Here is a 13,695-nt window from a genome sequence, read left to right on the forward strand (position 1 = left end):
TCATCAGGAACTGAGATCGTATTAGTCATGCAAACTACAAGATTTGCTCCTGAATGGAAACTATCGCTAGTGTGGCACCTCAGTAGTTATAAAGAGAGTGATTCACATCAGACGTACCCAGTTCAGCAAAGAAAAGAGGTGAAGAGAAGTAGGGAAATAGCCCTGAGTTGAAAGAGCTTTTATACAGTTTCTCAGATCTCCTGGAAGGTCTGAGATGCCCTTTGTTCACGAGGTCTTTATTAGTTGCAAATTAATGTTGTTGCATACATTACTCTTTCAACTGATATAATTGTTTTCCTTCATGTTTGTGATTTCCAGTCTGTTCTCAACCTCACCTAGTAGTTGTGAGAAATATTGCAATTGTATGCAATAACTTTGTGGGAATGTATGTTATGAAATTTACATGTCACTGTGGGTCAGAGATTGTACGTAGGATTGTGTTTTACTCCAGCGGGAAGGGTATCACTGCTTCCCTAGAAACTAAAACAGTGTGTGCGTGGGTGATTAAGGTAAAATGCAGACGTTTGTAAATATCCACACAGAGGTACCATCTCTCTCTGATTCATGCTGGATTTTCCAAAGACCAACGAAGAAAGGGCTTCTGGTATAAAACGTCTGGGCTTGAACTGACTCAGAGCCTTCTTTCTGATCCACAACCATACAGGACCTTCTGGCCAAGTAGTTGCCGAAGAGTAGGAAAGACTTGGCTGATGGTGCCCTCTGGTAAGCTTTGAGCATGCTTATAGGGACTTTTATTGTTGTTCATCTGCTTTCTCCGAAATGCCTTTACCGTAAGAGTAGAGGTGCTTGCACCGAAGGAGCTGTGTGGTAACGTGTAACTGAAGGCACTACACTGTTCATAGACCTCAGAGAGAAAAGGAGGCACAGGGGCTACAGGTGCTCACCTTTAGGTAGTCAGGCTTGCTGGGGATATCAGAGGGTAAGGCAGAGATCTGCTGCAGCCTGAAAGCACCCTGTCAGAAGGGAGAGAGAGAGGCAGATCTCCACCCAAGAGCACTGTTGCCTGGGAACCGGAAACTTGAAGGGGCCACAGTGGGGGAATACAGACGTATTTACATGAAACTGTAAGAGTACGATGCACACATTACACCTTGCAGGTTTCTTTCACAGTAAAAGTTTTAAGGGCAACCTACCTTCCTGACTTCACTGGAGTTACTGATATCCAGAGTTGTATCTGTGCATGAGCAATCCAGTCAGGTCATTTAGATCCAGTCTGGGCCTTCAAATCCAGGCGACGAGAGGCCAATGTGAGAGTAAACCCAAGGAAATGCCAGGTGAGAAATAAGGAGACTAACTACTGAGGGGCACTTGTCCTGCTGACAGATCGCGAAGTTCTGTGTTGGCTCCAGACAATGAAGGACTCAAATGGCTGTCTTACCCAGTGGTACTTGGCATTGCAGTTCTTTTGGGTCTGGGTAGGACACCATCCTAAAAAGGAGCGTGAGAAGGTGGACATCTTCTCATGAACAGATGAGGAGATCTGGCTATTCGGTGAGTGCACCAACTGGTCCACTCACGGTAGGGAGGTATGTGAAGCAGCGTACTCCCCTTTTAGCAGTCAGCCTGGAGGCCACAAACAGAACAGACTGTGTGCAACTAAGGAGACTCCCTGCTCTGCGCTAGTGACTAGTTCATCCGGAAGAAGCAGCTGGATAGGGGAGAGGATACGAGGAGCTGACCAGCCTGTAAGAGGTGGTGATCTCCCAGCTGTGGAAGTTTACCCCGCGCAGGCACAAGAGACTTTGTCTGGACTTTAGTGAGTGGGATCTGAACATGGATCTGGCGAAAAGGGCATTTGGTTTGTTATTACATGGGCTCCTGTCCCGGGGCTTCATTAAGGGAAACACACTTCTTTGGACTAGTTTGTTTTGTCCTTTTGTTGCCCTGATCTGTGCAAGTGCATGGTTGACACAGTGGGCAGCACAGCATGGGGAGGAGGTGACCAGCCCTCTGTGGAGAAAGAAGTGGTTTGGGACTATTTAGAAAAGCTGGAGAAGCTCAAATCCATGGGGCCGGATGCGCTGCATCCGAGAGTGCTAAAGGAGTTGGCGGATGTGATTGCAGAGCCGTTGGCCATTGGCCATTATCTTTGAAAACTCATGGCGATCGGGGGAGGTCCCGAACGCCTGGAAAAAGGCTAATGTAGTGCCCATCTTTAAAAAAAAGGAAGAAGGAGGATCCTGGGAACTACTGCCAGTCAGCCTGACCTCAGTCCCTGGAAAAATCATGGAGCAGGTCCTGAAGGAATCAATTCTGAAGCACTTAGAGGAGAGGAAAGTGATCAGGAACAGTCAGCATGGAGTCACAATAGATATACGTATACGTGACTAATCTAATTGCCTTCTATGGCGATATAACTGGCTCTGTGGATGAGGGAAAAGCAGTGGATGTGTCGTTCCTTGACTTTAGCAAAGCTTTTGACACGGTCTCCCACAGTATTCTTGCCAGCAAGTTACAGAAGCATGGGCTGGATGAATGGACTCTAAGGTGGATAGAAAGTTGGCTAGATTGTCGGGCTCAACGGGTAGCAATCAATGGCTCCATGTCTAGTTGGCAGCTGGTATCAAGTGGAGTGCCCCAAGGGTCGGTTCTCGGGCCGGTTTTGTTCAATATCTCCATAAATGATTTGGGGGATGATGTGCATTGCACCCTCAGCAAATTTGCAGATGACACTAAATTGGGAGGAGAGGTAGATACACTGGAGGGTAGGGATAGGATACAGAGGGCTCTAGCCAAATTAAAGGATTGGGCCAAAAGAAGTCTGATGAGGTTCAACAAGGACAAGTGCAGAGTCCTGCACTTAGGTCGGAAGAATCCCATGCACCGCTACAGACTAGGGACCGAATGGCTCGGCAGCAGTTCTGCAGAAAAGGACCAAGGGGTTACAGTGGACGAGAAGCTGGATATGAGTCAACAGTGTGCCCTTGTTGCCAAGAAGGCCAATGGCATTTTGGGATGTGTAAGTAGGGTCATTGCCAGCGCATCGAGGGAGGTGATCCTTCCCCTCTATTCGACATTGGTGAGGCCTCATCTGGAGTGCTGTGTCCAGTTTGGGGCCCCACACTACAAGAAGGATGTGGAAAAATTGGAAAGAGTCCAGCGGAGGGCAACAAAAATGATTAGGGGACTGGAACACATGAGTTATGAGGAGAGGCTGAGGGAACTGGGATTGTTTAGTCTGCGGAAGAGAAGAATGAGGGGGGATTTGATAGCTGCTTTCAACTACCTGAAAGGGGGTTCCAGAGAGGATGGCTCTAGACTGTTCTCAGTGGTAGCAGATGACAGAACAAGGAGTAACGGTCTCAAGTTGCAGTGGGGAAGGTTTAGGCTGGATATTAGGAAAAACTTTTTCACTAGGAGAGTGGTGAAACACTGGAATGCATTACCTCGGGAGGTGGTGGAATCTCCTTCCTTTGAAGTTTTTAAGGTCAGGCTTGACAAAGCCCTGGCTGGGATGATTTAGTTGGGGACTGGTCCTGCTTTGAGCAAGGGGTTGGACTAGATGACCTCCTGAGGTCCCTTCCAACCCTGATATTCTGTGTTTCTATGATTCTAAGTAGGGGGCGGTAAGGTGGCTCACCCAGAGTGGCACATCTGGCCAAAAGGGGGCGCTTAGGTTGCCCCTTCCCTTTACACAGGACCAAGGCCCAGTGATGCACAAGATTTCTGAAATTTAAACCTGACGGGCTTTTAATTAAACACCCTTGGGAGGGAGGGAATAGGAGGGATGGTTTCAGTGTTGGCATTGCCCATCTTGAGGGTACCAAGCACCTATTGTTCGAGATTGAACCGGGACTGGCAAGGTCTAGAAGATGTGAATCAGAAGGCATCCCCGACACCTAATTGGTAAAGAGAGGGGACCTAGAGGGCTAATACCTCTCTTATGATATACAGACTTTTGCCAGACCTGATGCTCTTCGCAATACAGGGCTTGAGTGGGACTTAAGTAATGCACAGGCACTGGTTCCCTGCCCAGCAGCGAGTTGTTACCCACAGACCCAGATTCACAAAGGTATTTAGGTGCCTGGCTCGCACTGATTTCAGTGGGAGTTAGGCACGTAAGTAGCTCTTTTGAATCTGGGCCATAGTGGCTGGTAAATCGGGAATGGAGCCGAAAGGAAAACGAAAAGATTGATATTTTGAGGCAGAATCAGTTTAATGTGAAAAAGAGGAGAAGTACACAGGAAGAGACAGACAGTAGGCAGCGTAAAAAGAACCTATTTCCAGGGTTTCATGAAAGTCAACAAGAAATCACCCGTTACAAGGTGACGCCTTTCACACCAGATGTTCTGGAAGACAATAGAGGAAAAAGTCATAAAGTGTAAGTGGGGAAATAAAGATCCTGGGCAGATTTCCGGAGGTGCTGAGGACTCAGAGCTCCCATGGGAGTTGTGCGCAATCAGCATTTCTGAACGTCATTGCCCATAAGCCCAGCTGTGATTCCATATCTCGCTTGACGTTTCCTGGTTGTTCCTTGTTGCGGGTCTATTGCTCCTCGGCTAAACATGGCCAGAACTTTCCATAGCCGTACCCATGGCCCCATCGGTAAGGGTAGTGGCCACCATACTGATGGCCCCACCCATACCTGTATGGCTTCCAGGAACCCCAGGGCCTATAGCAGCCATAATGGCCTCTATAGCCGCGCCAGCCCTGGTAACAGTAGGGGTTATAATACAATTCATCATTCATGAGTTCATCGAAAGTCATCTTTCTGCGCCGGAGGTTAACCTGAAACACACAGCAGGGAAAAGAGTCAACACAATGCGCTAGGGCCAGTGGAATAATAAGGGTCAAAACTCAGTTACTACTGTATTGCCGGCCAGGGAGATAGAGAGAGGTAGAGAAATGGTGACCTAGACCCTTATGTCCTGGCTACCTATTGCCTCCCAGTTTCTCCTTCTTGTCCTCTTGCTCCCCTCTCTCTTAGCCCCCCTCTTATCCAACCCTTTTGAACACTTCTCAGTCCATTTCTCCTAAGAACACTCTTTGGAATAAGTAAACGTACAACACAGAGTATTTCTGTCATACACGCAAGGGATTTTTATTCCTTCTTACAAAATGTTTCTAAGGAGGATGGCAGGGACAAATTTGTTCGGGATAGTTTCCTTGTGAGGATTTAACCTCATCAGAGAGATCAGTTCCCTTCAAAATCAGAGCATGGTGCTTTGGCTTCTGAACCTTGTGGGTCAGTAATACTTACAAATGAATCAATGGACAATATGCTTTTGGGAAAACAAAACAGTAAGAACCAGATCCTCAGCCGGTAGCAATCAGCACTGATCAACTGAGTTCAGTGGAGTTACACCAGTTGTGGCTCTGCATCTTAATATGCTCCTGGTGCACAGAAGAACATAGACATTGCCCTGCTGGATCAGATCAGAATAATGTGTCTGAAAGAATGTTCGGTACCAGCTGCCACAGAAGAACGCAGAAGCACACAGAAGCAATCTGTTTGGCAATAAACTGGGGGAATTTCTTCCTAACCCCACAAACTGAAAAGTTGGGTCTGAGATTTTTCAAATCTACCGAAGGGAGTTGAACACTTTATTCTTAATGAAAATAAAGAGGACCTAGTGTCCAGAAATTCCTATGTACCTCTGAAAGTTTGCAGCCTTAACTTCTAAACCCTGAATCCACCAATGCCTGCAACTTAATAACTTACCATTTTTTCCAGTGGGAAAACCCCTGAATAAAGCCAGTAATCACAGAGGTATGTGCAAGTTTCAGTCCTAAATCAAACCATCACGAACACGTCTTGATAGCTATAGAAAGATAGAGTCAAATCAGACTTACCAAGGTCACCAGGGAGGAGAAGTCAAGAGAAGTGGTTAAAGAACCCTGAGTCGCGAGCACTTTTATACAGTTTCTTAAACAGCCTGGAGAACTTGAGACATCCTTTTGCTCGAGGTCCTAATTAGTTACAAAACGTATGTTGCTGGGCACATGACTCCTGCAATTGATATAATTGTTTTCTTCTGTGTTCAGGATTGTTGTGTTATCAGGCTCACATGGGGTATAACATGCACATACAAGCCCACGGGTTTCTTTTATTTTAAAAGTTTTATAGGACACGTTCGTGCCTGGTATCATTCTAGTGACCTCCTCAGGAGTGCTAATGAGAGTGATTGTCAAGGAGATTCAGGGCTGTATCAGTTTCGCAGTCTGCTGTCCTGCAGAGGAATCCAGTTTGGTCCTGCTAAGATATGCTGATATGTATTGCGGGCATTGTACTGCTCTTGTAATTCCTAGGAGGGAGGGGAAATCTCAGTGTTCAGAATCTGTAACCCCAAGTTTTGAGATCTAACGCCCATAGAAATCAATGTGAGATATTAGTGTGGGAGGGTTTTGACTCAGACCTTATGACTTGAAAATTGCCCCTGGAAGAAAGAGAGGATAAGGTCTTTGAACTCTCTAAGTCCCATTTCATCTTTCAAATTAGGTCTTAAGAGGGACCTGTGAGTTGAATAGGCCTTTGTGTTGGTCCTCTGTGCAGGGGTGAATTTCCCCATACATTGATTAGAAATTCAGTTCATAATCTACCTCTAGTTATGTCACCAATGCTGTGGGGTCAGGATGATCATGATGGCAGAAGCTCATGGTGCTGCCTACTGCAGGGTTCCTCTTGCGTTGAGGTGAGGGTGGGTGATAAAAAGCATTGCAATATTTTATAAAGGCTTTGAGGTCAATCCCGGAACATTTACCACATCAGCAATATGATTTCCCTCCAACAACAGCCAAGACAATTCTTGTCTTGCAGGAAAATGCAGCTGATAAAGCCTCAGGAAAATGGAGATATGGCTTTCTCGGCCAAGGCTATGTTATGAGGTTAGATTAATTCAACGTCTGACCAACTTTAGGGCACGTTGCAAGACCCGGAGTTTGCAGAAAGCTTTCTTAGCATGATGAGAATGTTTTTTAAAGTATAGCAACCTCTCTTCCCAAAGGCTCTTTCCTCTAACCAGGCAGGGTTGAAGACACTTGATGTTGATTCAAATGCCACGAACATCTCTGAATTCTATGGAGCTGTGCTTATTTATGCCAGCTGATCTCCTGTTCTTAAACTTGAAAAGGAATTTTTATCTGAAAAGGAAATGCCATTTTTTTTCCAATGGAAATCAAATAGTCCAAAACTCTGAGCTCCAAATCATGACTTAATTAGGAGAATGACACGAGTGACCTTGACATGCATTTTAAAGTGACTCTATTGCTCATTCGAAGGGCGTCTTCCAGTAAGAAACTATTACCATTGTAATAATCCAACACTTTGGACATCAACAACCTTAATGAATGTTTGTGAAGTGCTTTGAGATCTGGTGTCCTGGGGAAATAGAACATCCACTAGATTGTTATCACTCCTGTCTTATGTGCAAATAAATAGAGTTACGTTGGGGTGAAGGTCACAGAGGAAGTGACAAAGTTACAAATAACGCACCGTAATCTAGATAGCATTTGCTACCCACTTCTCACTGTTGCTAAACTTTCTTAGACCCTTCACTTTCTCGGCTTCCAAATATTTCACTAACAAAAGAAAAAGTAGGTAACGTCATATATTTTATTGGACCAACTTGTGTAAGTTTTCCAGCCCATGCAGAAGAATCATTCTGTGGAAACTTGTCTCTTTCACCTACAAAAGATATTACCTCTCCAACCTTGTCTTTCGAATACCCTGGGCCCAAGACAGCTAGCACCACATTGCAAACCACTTCTTCAAACCTTAGCTGCAACCTCAGCTAATGTAGGTGGAACAGGTCCAGGGCCCATGTTGCTGGAGGAGATGGGAAAATGTTTGGAGGGAAATATGAGGTTGGAGTTAAGATTCTGCTTTATAGTCACAGTCAGATGGAGAGAAGCGAGGAATGGGATTTTCCACAGGAATAAACGTAAGTGTCTTATCACAATCTTCTGGATATTTGAATTCTAAACTGAAGATTATGTTACTGATCCTTATTATGATCATTATGATTATGATCCATCAGGGATGAGTTCTGGGTCCAGTTTTGTTCCATTTCTTCATCAGTGATTTAGATAATGGCATAGAGAGTACACTGAGAAAGTTTGCGTCCGATACCTGAGAGAAAACCCACCCAGCCAGAGTAATGGCTGTCATTGACTTCAATGGGCAGGAGATCAGAAAACTTGAGGGTTCAGACTTTGGACAGCGTTCCTTCCCTCCTTTGAATTTTAAGAGGAACTGTGCAATGCCCGCAACGCTTACCGGCTTGGCTCACAAGGACCAAACTGGATTCTTTTACAGGACAGCAGATTGTTCAATAGATACAGCTCTGACGAACCTTTGCATTAATTCTTCCTGTAAATCTGATGGAGGTCCCTAGAATAATTCCAGGTTAAATTCTGCCCCATAAAACCTTTCAGATGAAAGAAACCTAAAGGGTGTTTTTGTGGCACCTTAGAGACTAACAAAGGTGCCACAAGTCCTTCTTTTCTTTTTGCAGATTCAGACTAACACAGCTGCTACTCTGAAACGGAAAGGGTGTTGTGTGCATGTCATGCCATGGGAGGCTGAAAACACAATAATCTTGAAAACAATTATATCAGATGACGGAGTGACGTGCGTAGCAAAGCCTGTTTTGTAGTCATTTAAGACCTTAAACTAAAGGTTGTCTCAGATTCTCCTGGCAGTCTGCGAAATTGTATAAAAGCGCTCAGGACTCAGGGCTCTTTAACCACTTCCCTTGATTTATCCCCCTCGGTGAGCTCGGTGAGTCCTATTTCTCTCAAACTCTCTAGAGCTATCGAAATGTTACATACGTGATGGTTTTAATTTAGGACGGAATCTTGCAAGTAACTTTGTGAATATTGGCTACGGAAAGGGGCTTCTCCATTAAAATAGCAGTTAGTCAGTTGCAGGCATTGGTAGATTCATGGTTTAGAAGCATAGGCTGCAATTTTTACAGGTACCTAGGCGTTTGGGACACTAGTGCCTGTTTATTTTCCTTAAGAATTAGGTGTTCAAATCTCTTAGGTAGATTGGAAAAATCTCATACCCACCTTTTCACTAAGGGGTGCTAGAAAGAAACTTCCCCAGTTTATTCCATAAGAAACCACGTCTGTGTGCTTCTTTATAGTGTGACAGCTGCTGCTCAACAATAGTTCAGAGAGTCTGACATTACATGGACTTCTGGTGTGAGGGAGGCTAAGAGAGAGGGGAGCAAGAGGACTAGGACGAGGCAATAGGAGGCAAAATGGAGCTGGGAACTAAGGGGCTAGATTATCATTTCCTGGCTCCGTCTCTCTCTCTCTCTAGCCCTCGTGACAATAGGAACTGAGCTTTTTCCTTTTCATTCTCTTGGCTCTAATGCATTACGCTGACTCTTTTCCCTGCTTTTCCCTGTGTGTTTCAGGTTTACCTCCAACGCAGAAAGATGACTTAGCACCACCAAAAGATTTCTCATTACTGGGGCTGTGACCCCTGTTGGAATAGGGGCTGGGGCGGTTATAGGGGCTATTATGACTGCTATCGGCCATGGGGTTACTATAGGCCATACAGTTATGGATGGGGCCCTAATTACGATTCCTGCTACTCTTACCCTTACCGATGGGGCAGTGGGTATGGCTATGGACGATGCTGGCCATGTTTCGCTGAGGAGCAATAGACCCGGAACAAGGAACAACCAGGAAACGAAAAGCAAGATACGATTCAGCGATCAGCTTATGGGCAATGGCTTTCAGAAATGCTGAGCAACCACCACTGCCATGGGAGCTGTGATTGCTCAGTGCCTCAGGAAACCTACCTAGTAGCTGGATTTCCCTTTATGACTGTTTCCGCTAATGCCTCCTCTTAGAGTATCAGAGTTGGAAGGGACCTCAGGAGATCATCTAGTCCAACCCCTTGCTCAAAGCAGGCACACTGCCCAATTTTTTTTTGCCCCAGATCCCTAAACGGCCCCCTCAAGGATTGAACTCACAACCCTGGGTTTAGCAGGCCAATGCTCAAACCACTGAGCTATCCCTCCCCACCGTTATTCTAACGGCTTCTTCTAGAACTCTCTAAAGGCCTGACTCCCAATTCCATGAAGGCCCCTTTAGGCCACTCTGGCAGTGTCACTGAGGCAGGGACCTTAAAGTTGGCACAAATAACATTTACACTCACGAGCAGGCTCCTTACAGAGCAACGTAAAGGGACCTTAGTGTCAGTGAGAATTAGGCCCTGGGTGTACTGGCCTCTTCCTGGGTATGGGCCATTTGTCTCTGCCTTTAGTTTTGCTACAGAAGATGACTCACAGAGAAAGAGCGTAGTGCTCTGCTCCCATTCTGCTTTGTGTCATTTGATCCTGACTGGGATAAAAATGCTGGAAACAGGACTTCACTCTTACCGCTACAGCTGCAATGAAGGAAGAAGAACATCTGGTATGAAATGCATCACCGTGGAGCCAGTGATTTCTTGTAGACCTTCTTGAAACCCTAGAAATATAGTCTTTCTGCTCTGCATTCCTTGTGTCTCTTGCTATGCCCTTCTCTTCTAATTCACATTAAAGTCCTTCTGCATCATATTACCAGCCTTTTGGTTTTCCTTTCTGCTCCATTTCTTATTTGCCAACCACTGTGGCAGAGAGTCACAGAACTAATGAGGTACATAACCTGTATTGCAATCGGCGTGAGAGAGGCACATGAGTACTGATTTGTATGTGGATGTAACGTGAATATCACACGATCACAGTTTCAGTGTAAATGCAACTGTAGCCCCCTGTGTGATTCCCTCAGCTCCCGGTTGTCAGCGTTCTTGGTTGGAGACCCGCATCAGGCTCCCTTCTCACCCAGGGATTGAAGGCTGCACAACCATAGGCCAGGTTGCCAGGGGGTAGTACCTCTCTGGAAGTGTTTCCATTCCTCAATGATTTCCCTGAATCACCCCCTACTGTTTTAGTTCCTGCAGGAGCTGTGGTATCCTTCCTCTTTGTGTCTGTCAGACACAATCGTCCCTGTATTGCTGTACACACAGTGAGAGATAATCCTAAGACAAAGCATTTCCCCAAAGATTCTGCATGTGGTTTCATTATTTGTCACAACTAACACCCGTAACTGAGAACAGACTAGGTTTTCCGAAAGAAAAAATATTGTTAAAAATCGATCTCCATTTGAAGCTGAATTCTCTGGGTCCCATCTGCTTTTGCTCTGGATCATGCAAGCTGAGCGGAAGTGAGTGTCAAGTGTCAGATCTTGTAAAATGAACGCCCACAGTACACTGGCATAAATGATGGCTCTCTAGATTGATTCTAATCTCTACGTAACAGTGGAGGATCTGGCAGCGAAGAAATGAAAACCAGGATGGAGAATGGGCCGTTATGATGAAGAGAGGACTGGTGAGTCCAGAATTAAGGTCTGGAAGAATTTCTGTTTAAGAGCTGCGTGGGCATAGAGGGGGTAAGAGACGGACTGATTGGAGGATTCATCAGGAACTGAGATCGTATTAGTCATGCAAACTACAAGATTTGCTCCTGAATGGAAACTATCGCTAGTGTGGCACCTCAGTAGTTATAAAGAGAGTGATTCACATCAGACGTACCCAGTTCAGCAAAGAAAAGAGGTGAAGAGAAGTAGGGAAATAGCCCTGAGTTGAAAGAGCTTTTATACAGTTTCTCAGATCTCCTGGAAGGTCTGAGATGCCCTTTGTTCACGAGGTCTTTATTAGTTGCAAATTAATGTTGTTGCATACATTACTCTTTCAACTGATATAATTGTTTTCCTTCATGTTTGTGATTTCCAGTCTGTTCTCAACCTCACCTAGTAGTTGTGAGAAATATTGCAATTGTATGCAATAACTTTGTGGGAATGTATGTTATGAAATTTACATGTCACTGTGGGTCAGAGATTGTACGTAGGATTGTGTTTTACTCCAGCGGGAAGGGTATCACTGCTTCCCTAGAAACTAAAACAGTGTGTGCGTGGGTGATTAAGGTAAAATGCAGACGTTTGTAAACATCCACACAGAGGTACCATCTCTCTCTGATTCATGCTGGATTTTCCAAAGACCAACGAAGAAAGGGCTTCTGGTATAAAACGTCTGGGCTTGAACTGACTCAGAGCCTTCTTTCTGATCCACAACCATACAGGACCTTCTGGCCAAGTAGTTGCCGAAGAGTAGGAAAGACTTGGCTGATGGTGCCCTCTGGTAAGCTTTGAGCATGCTTATAGGGACTTTTATTGTTGTTCATCTGCTTTCTCCGAAATGCCTTTACCGTAAGAGTAGAGGTGCTTGCACCGAAGGAGCTGTGTGGTAACGTGTAACTGAAGGCACTACACTGTTCATAGACCTCAGAGAGAAAAGGAGGCACAGGGGCTACAGGTGCTCACCTTTAGGTAGTCAGGCTTGCTGGGGATATCAGAGGGTAAGGCAGAGATCTGCTGCAGCCTGAAAGCACCCTGTCAGAAGGGAGAGAGAGAGGCAGATCTCCACCCAAGAGCACTGTTGCCTGGGAACCGGAAACTTGAAGGGGCCACAGTGGGGGAATACAGACGTATTTACATGAAACTGTAAGAGTACGATGCACACATTACACCTTGCAGGTTTCTTTCACAGTAAAAGTTTTAAGGGCAACCTACCTTCCTGACTTCACTGGAGTTACTGATATCCAGAGTTGTATCTGTGCATGAGCAATCCAGTCAGGTCATTTAGATCCAGTCTGGGCCTTCAAATCCAGGCGACGAGAGGCCAATGTGAGAGTAAACCCAAGGAAATGCCAGGTGAGAAATAAGGAGACTAACTACTGAGGGGCACTTGTCCTGCTGACAGATCGTGAAGTTCTGTGTTGGCTCCAGACAATGAAGGACTCAAATGGCTGTCTTACCCAGTGGTACTTGGCATTGCAGTTCTTTTGGGTCTGGGTAGGACACCATCCTAAAAAGGAGCGTGAGAAGGTGGACATCTTCTCATGAACAGATGAGGAGATCTGGCTATTCGGTGAGTGCACCAACTGGTCCACTCACGGTAGGGAGGTATGTGAAGCAGCGTACTCCCCTTTTAGCAGTCAGCCTGGAGGCCACAAACAGAACAGACTGTGTGCAACTAAGGAGACTCCCTGCTCTGCGCTAGTGACTAGTTCATCCGGAAGAAGCAGCTGGATAGGGGAGAGGATACGAGGAGCTGACCAGCCTGTAAGAGGCGGTGATCTCCCAGCTGTGGAAGTTTACCCCGCGCAGGCACAAGAGACTTTGTCTGGACTTTAGTGAGTGGGATCTGAACATGGATCTGGCGAAAAGGGCATTTGGTTTGTTATTACATGGGCTCCTGTCCCGGGGCTTCATTAAGGGAAACACACTTCTTTGGACTAGTTTGTTTTGTCCTTTTGTTGCCCTGATCTGTGCAAGTGCATGGTTGACACAGTGGGCAGCACAGCATGGGGAGGAGGTGACCAGCCCTCTGTGGAGAAAGAAGTGGTTTGGGACTATTTAGAAAAGCTGGAGAAGCTCAAATCCATGGGGCCGGATGCGCTGCATCCGAGAGTGCTAAAGGAGTTGGCGGATGTGATTGCAGAGCCGTTGGCCATTGGCCATTATCTTTGAAAACTCATGGCGATCGGGGGAGGTCCCGAACGCCTGGAAAAAGGCTAATGTAGTGCCCATCTTTAAAAAAAGGGAAGAAGGAGGATCCTGGGAACTACTGGCCAGTCAGCCTGACCTCAGTCCCTGGAAAAATCATGGAGCAGGTCCTGAAGG

At 45.8% G+C, this 13,695-nt stretch overlaps 1 long non-coding RNA gene across 1 annotated transcript; it reads right to left on the bottom strand.

Moving 5' to 3' along the window:
• Positions 1-4,158: 4,158 nt before the first annotated feature.
• On the bottom strand, positions 4,159-5,861 carry LOC142069992 (uncharacterized). The gene is made up of 2 exons (XR_012665954.1): positions 5,815-5,861; positions 4,159-4,749 (listed from the first exon to the last, which is right to left on the bottom strand). It is a non-coding gene; the product is annotated as an uncharacterized LOC142069992 (long non-coding RNA).
• Positions 5,862-13,695: the final 7,834 nt, after the last annotated feature.

The sequence above is a fragment of the Caretta caretta genome, chromosome 24, assembly GCF_965140235.1.
Source record: "Caretta caretta isolate rCarCar2 chromosome 24, rCarCar1.hap1, whole genome shotgun sequence".
Lineage (NCBI taxonomy): Eukaryota > Metazoa > Chordata > Testudines > Cheloniidae > Caretta > Caretta caretta.